The sequence below is a fragment of the Elephantulus edwardii genome, unplaced genomic scaffold (genome assembly GCF_000299155.1).
Source record: "Elephantulus edwardii isolate Elephantulus edwardi_28Jun2011 unplaced genomic scaffold, EleEdw1.0 scaffold00154, whole genome shotgun sequence".
Taxonomy (NCBI): domain Eukaryota; kingdom Metazoa; phylum Chordata; class Mammalia; order Macroscelidea; family Macroscelididae; genus Elephantulus; species Elephantulus edwardii.
In genome coordinates this window covers 4,597,952-4,604,805 of record NW_006399904.1, presented here as the reverse complement: position 1 = coordinate 4,604,805, position 6,854 = coordinate 4,597,952, and the positions used below count along the sequence as shown (strand labels likewise).

General features: G+C 36.2%; 1 pseudogene; it reads left to right on the top strand.

Annotated features, from left to right (window-relative positions):
* Positions 1 to 4,572: 4,572 nt before the first annotated feature.
* LOC102849802 overlaps positions 4,573 to 6,854 on the top strand; it is a 7,296-nt pseudogene continuing 5,014 nt past the window's right edge.

Sequence of the window (6,854 nt, the reverse complement as noted above, 5' to 3'; positions counted from 1 at the left end):
TACTTACTATTTAATCATGCATAAGGCACAGTTCTAAGAATGTTACAACCAACTTCTGGAATAGTTGATAGCTGTATTTCAATTTTAAAGTTTATAAAACCCATCTCACTTATTGCATTTCATCTTCAGTTACAGGCATTCAAATTCAGATTAATGTGTAGGTCATGGTTAAGGGCTTAAAAAAAACACACTACAAAATCAAGTACTCATTTTAGGGAAATGAAAAAAAGGTAGGGCAGAAAGAGAAATAAGATTATAATCTTAAGCAAACTGTCAAAAGTGAGCATGTGTATACATGCATATATGTACACATGAACAGACACACACTGTTTTTCTGGGTCTCAGAGACTCAAATATCATATTGGGACAAACATTGTGTTTTATTGTTTTATTTTTAAAAAGAAAATTAATTGTGTATCTAAATTCCAAAATTAATCTCCACAATAGTCTACTTGTTTCCTATTGCCAAAGAGCCCTTCAGAATAGTAAGAGAAGATCTTCCCCCTGAAACCTACAGCATCCCTTTTCAGCAGGAAGTAGCTAAGAGGATATGCCGTCCCCTTTTCCTTATTAATCAGGGTGAAGTCTCTCTCAGGGAGGAGTGATAGGGAATGGCAAAGGACACACTGACAAAGGAGATTAATCAGAACTGGTTTTTACAAGCACTGTGTCATTGGGACAATTAAAACAGATTTTCAAGGAATATCCAACCTGAATCCTTCTGATTGTATGGAGATTTTTTAAAGTATTTCTTTAAGTTTATTATGTTTAATCTGTTTTATTTGTTTGTTTGTTTATAAAGGATGGAGAAAAACAAAACAAACAAGAGTGAATCAAAGAAGAGAAGATGCTAGTCTAGATGATAACATTGTTATGATAAAAACAAAAGGGGGAAAATATGTATGGGAAGCCAAACTTTATACCAAACATTATAAGAACACCCTTGTTCAGGAATTGAAAGAATTACGGATTTATAAATTAGGATTTCTCTTGTGGCAGATCCCCAAAAATGAGCTGTTTGTTCCCTGCAGACAGGAGACAGCAAGGGACCCCCTACAGAGGAAGTATTACTTACTGAGCTAGAGTTCACCATGAGGCATCAAAGTAATCCTTAAGGATAAACCAAATTCTTGCATTTGTGAATCCCTCCCTCCTGAGTCAAGCAGAAGGTTTTCAATAGAAAGAGCTTGGCTTCATTTGCATTGAATTCTCTTTGTGATTTACTTCCTGATAATTTTCAATAAAGATACAGAGAAGCTTGGCTTGGGGTCTTCAGTCCAGAACTGCTGGCCCCCTGTTTTATGCTCTTTGCTTTATCTTAAAAAAAATTAATCAAGCAATAGGTCTATAAAATGTTCATGATATATCTTCCCTTTCATTTTTTACACCAAAAGTTGTTTTGTTTAAAAATGCAGTCCTATGGCTTTGACGCAGCACTGTAGGAGAAAAAATAAGACACATTCTTTTCTATTTACTACCTTTTCCCTCTCTATTTTTAGTCCATTCAGCTATAGTTATATTTTAAATCATACAATAGCTTTGTTTTCAAAGAATCCTTTTCATTGTAATTGCTGGAAGAAGCATTAATAAGCAAGGCACTTGAGCTACAGGAAAAGCTTCTTGAATGTTTTCACCTCTTGATGAGTCAGCTCCTGTAGCAAACATTTTCTTTCTAAAGATAGTGCCAACCACAGTCTAAGAGAACAGCACTCCTTTTGCTGTGGTTTCTTCTCAGGGAGAAATATATTATATGAGAGAGTGTTATGAGTCAGTAATAGGGTCAGAAATAACTGTCTTGATCCTTTCAGTTCTTCAGTTGATACAGCTCTATGAATACGGCAATCCAAATATTACATTTAAATAAAATTATGAAAACATGGGGGAACGGTTGTGGCCTCCCAACCTTTAATATCTGACTAAAATTTCTGGAACTTTATGTAAAATATCACAAGAAATAAGGTTATGCAGTTGTTATTCTTGTTGTTAAGTGCTGTCAAGTCACCTGTTATTCAGAGTGACCCTATGTACTATAGCTCTGAAGCTTACCCTGTCCTGAGACAGTCTCAGTGACTCTGATATACCTATCTCCATTACACTAGTTACTGTATTAATCCATCTTATCTGGGGTCTTCCTATCCTGGCTGTCCTCCCACCCTTCTGAGCATGATATTCTTCTCCAAGGAACCATCCTTCCTGGCCACATGCCCAACATATGTGAGATGAAGAATCTTCAGAATCTCCAATTAGAAACATAGTTTCATCCTCTTCAAGATAGAGCTATTTGCATCCTTGGCAGTCCACAGAATGTTTAAGAATTTTCTCCAGTATCACAACTCAAAGGCATCAATTCTTCTATCATCTTTAGTAATAATCCAGCTCTCTGACACAAGCAAACAATTGGAAAGACCATGGGCTGGATCAGGCACACCTTAGTCACTAGACTGACATCGTTTCTTCTCAGTACTCTGGAAAGGCCCTGACAGCAGATTTACTTAATGCAATTTGCCTTTTATTTCCTGACTGCTGGTGCCAAGGGTGCTGATTGTGGAGCCAAGCAAGCTATAACTATTAACAACCTCAATCTCTTCTCCATCTTCCATGATGTTGCCAATTGGCCCAGTGGTGGGTGACCATCTTTGCCTTCTTGATATTGAGCTTCATAATCTTCAATATTGAAGATTATGGTCCTTGACTTTCTGCAGCAAGAGCTTCATTTCCTCCTCAGTTTCAACAAACACGGTTGTGTCATCTGAGTAACATAGGTTTTTGATGAGTCTTCCTCCAATCATAATACCATATTCCTCCTCATTAGAGCCCAGACTCCCAAATGATCTGTTCTGGATTTAGATTGAAAAGATAACGCTACTCTATATTTAAAACAATTCAAACTGCAAAAATAAAAATACTTGTTATAATCTCAGGAAGTTAAAACAGAAGTGTCTTCTACCTCTTTCTAAAGTAATTTTTTAAAATTATTTATAGATTGAAGCTCAACGTCAAGAAAACACTGGCATGATTAACAGTGTCATAATAGATGATAAAAAGATTGAGATTATCAACCAGCAGCCAGGAAATGAAAAGACAAATTGCATTGGGAAAGTCTGCTGCAAGTGAGATCTTCAGAGTAGCAACTATGTCAGTATGAAGACTAAGGTACACTTGATCATGGTCTTTATACTCACTTTCTGTGCATCAGAAATCTGGACAATAGCTAGGCATGATAAAAAGAGAATTGATGTCTTTGAGTTGTGGTGATGGAGAAGAGTATTGACTGCCAGGAGAACAAACGGTTTTGTCCTGGAGAAGGTGAAAACAGGCTGCTCCTTAGAGGCAACGATTTTGAAAGCTTTGTCTGGAATACTTTTGTCATGCTGTAAGGAGGGATCAGTCCTTGGAGAAGGACATCATGTTTTGGTGTGTGGAAGGACAGCACAGAGAGGAAGACCTTGGATGAGGTGTATTGACGTAGTGACTAAGGTAATGCGGGTAGTTGTCAGAGCCCATAAGGTTCACTCAGGATAGAGCAGGGACAGAGCTGTTGTACACAGGGTCTCTATTAGTTGCAAGTGACTTGACGGCAACAACAAGAAGTTTGGGAGAGAATAGTCTAAAAGTATTATATTTTAGGGCATTATTTTTACCGTAGGAGTATGCAATGAGGGTTGCAGAGTGGATTATATTTGGGCGTAGGGGGTGGGGTTTGGGGAGGTGCGGGGGGGATTGTGTACCAATGAGGGAGTTTTTCTTTTGAATTAAGTTGAAAATTATGCAACATTAGCTTCTTCAAGATAAATATCATGATAGCTTATATAGAAAATGATGAATTTTACAAAGGAAAATTCATGCATACTGTGGGAGATTTGTGGAATTCAATAGAAAGTTGATGATAAATATAGGAGAAAAAGTATATTTTTTTGTTCACGTTACATTTGTATTTCCTTAAGTGCATTCTAAAGATTTGAAATAAAATGAATATTCTTCCTTAACCCTTATCTTGACAGAAAGGTATTATAAATATAACTTACTATAGATACCAGTCTGTTAAACAGAAATTTTATGTGTGTATATGTAAAGATTCTCACCAATGGGCTGATGGGCATCATGACAGATGGCGAAGAGATTGAGATTATAAACAGCTTTAGTTTGCTTGGCTCTACAATCACCACTCTTCATACCAGAAGCCAGGAAATGAAAAGACAAATTTCATTGGGAAAGTCTGCTGTCAGAGACTTCTACAGAGTACTGAAGAACAACGATGTCAGTCTGGAGACTAAGGTGTGTTTGATACAGACCATGGTCTTTTCAGTTACTTTCTATGCATTATGAAGCTGAACAATGACTAGGGATGATGGAAGGAGAATCAATGCCTTTGAGATGTAGTGCTGGAGAAGAGTACTGAATATATCATAGACCTCCAGGAGGAGGTCCTAGAAAGGGTGAGACCAGGCCGTTCCTTGGAGGCAAGGTTTCTGAAACGTCGTCTTACGTACTTTGGACATGTACGCCATGCTTGGGAGGGTGGAGGGACAGCACAAGAGAGGAAAACCCTCTGTAAAATGGATTGATTCAGTGATGGAGAATGAAGGTAAGGGTGTCAGAGATAGTAAGACAGGCACAGGATAGAGGAGGTTTAGGGCTGTTGTACATAGGGTTCCTATGAGTTGCAGGTGACTCGAGAGCATGTAATAACAACAACAGCAACAACAACAATAGATGACTATTTTTTTTCCTGTACAAAATGTATTGGCTCGAAAAGGAAAATGATGTTATGTAAATATTAGCAAGGATATTCTTGTAAAAAACTAAGAAAATCAGTTAATTATTGATAAATCTAAAAGGTAACTTGTATAAAGCCATTGGAGAAATTTTACTAGAAACTAAGGTTAAGCGGGTCTTTGTCATTTATCTGACACATCATTCAGCTTTCGAAGAGCTTTTCTAGGTTTGACCCTACAGTTTCTATAGAATTCTGAAATTACCAACTGCTTAAATTGCCTTAACGAGCTTGGTGCTGTAATGTTATAATAAGTGTAGATAATTTCTTGAACTGCTAACTGAAAGATTAGTCATTCAAATTTACCAGTCACTCCTTGGGGAAAAAGATGGTGGGCAGTTTTCTCTCATAAATACTTACTTCAGAAACCTGATGAAGGGGTTGCTATGAGTTCGAATCAGCTGCATGGCACTGAGATTGGTTTTCTGCTATAAGTTTGGCAGTTCTATTAATTCATGCTTAAGAAGTTATTTCAACTGCATAAAGAGTGAGTACTTAAAAAGTAAAATGCAAGAGAAGATCAATGTGTCTTATTCAGTATGTTATCTAAAGCATATAAATCTGGCTGAAACATTTCCCTGGAAATAGAGATGCAATTCAGAATAAGCTGCACATGTCAATGGAGAGTGTGATAGTCAAACAATTCAGCTGTTTCTCCATGTACAAGTGACAAGATCATTTAGCTTAAAACATGATTCAGTGACATATGACTAACATGTGTAGAAGAAATCATATACATTTACCAATTTTATTAATATTAAAGGAGAATTGTGCTATACTGAAAAGCTTACTTTTACTTCCATTGCCTATTATTTTTAAATTAATTGAACTTAAATTTATTTTTTAAAAATAACATACAACTAGCAAATAAATATGCAAGGAAATGTGACCATTTGGTAACCATTCTGCAGGTACTGATAGACAGATAAATTGGTGTTTGTTTGTTTTTTAAGTACTTATAGGCAAATTGCTTTTGTTGTGTTTTTTGTTGCTTTTGTTGAGATTTTTTTTTTTTTTTTGCTTTGGGTTTTTTAGGGTTATTTTGCTGTTAATGTACAATTAATGTACATATCTATCTATTGCTGTTGTGTTAGGTTCCTTAAGTTGACTATTATGCATTGTGATGGTATTAACATCGTATCTGAACCTTGCCCATTCGTGTGCAATACTCACCATCTTTGTCATGCCAAAGTCCACTGTGATAATCTCTTTTTCAGTATGTATTCGTAGGTGTTCCTCCCTTTCACTGACCTTCTAACTTTCCTAGTATGATATTTCCATGCACTGATTCTTCCTGAACAGTAAGTGAAATGACATTTTCCCAACCTTAACTCTAAGGAGCATATTCGTTCCACTTCCTTTAAGACAGATTTGTTTATTTGTTTGGCAGTCTATTGGATATTCGACACTCTTTGCCAACACCACAATTCAAAGTTACTGATTCCACCTTGGTCTGTCATCCATATTCATTGCCCAACTTTCAGATATATAGGAAATAATTTGGATAAGACACACCTTAGTCTTAACTGACATATTTGCCCTTTAGCACTTTGGACAGGTCCTTGACATGTCCCATGGTTTGATTAAGAAGCAAGACTGGCCATCCATTTCTGAAATAACAGGGCTTTGAAAACTCAGGACAAAAGAAGAGCATTTTTCATATAATGCCAGAAGAAGAATCTCTCAGATTGGAAGGGACTGAAAATACAACTCAAAAAAAAAAAGAAAAACCAACATAAAACAAAAACAAAAACAAACCACCTCCTCCAAGTAGAGTCCACATAAATGACGAGAAATGAGTAGGAATTTGACCCAATGAAAGACTTGGATTTGTTGATGTGACAAGATTCAAACTGAGGAGGAGAAAGCTGCAAACATCCAACAATAATTGGAGCATGGTTTACAAAATTGGGTTTTCTAAAAGCAGAATGAAATATACAAAGTAAAGTGGAATGGAGTAGTATTTATTTTCAAATAGAGTGTGATAACTATCTATAGTGTTTTTACATGATACAATTATTTAGTATACAAAAATCACATATTATTTCATATACATTTTAGAATCCCCCGTAATTTTATA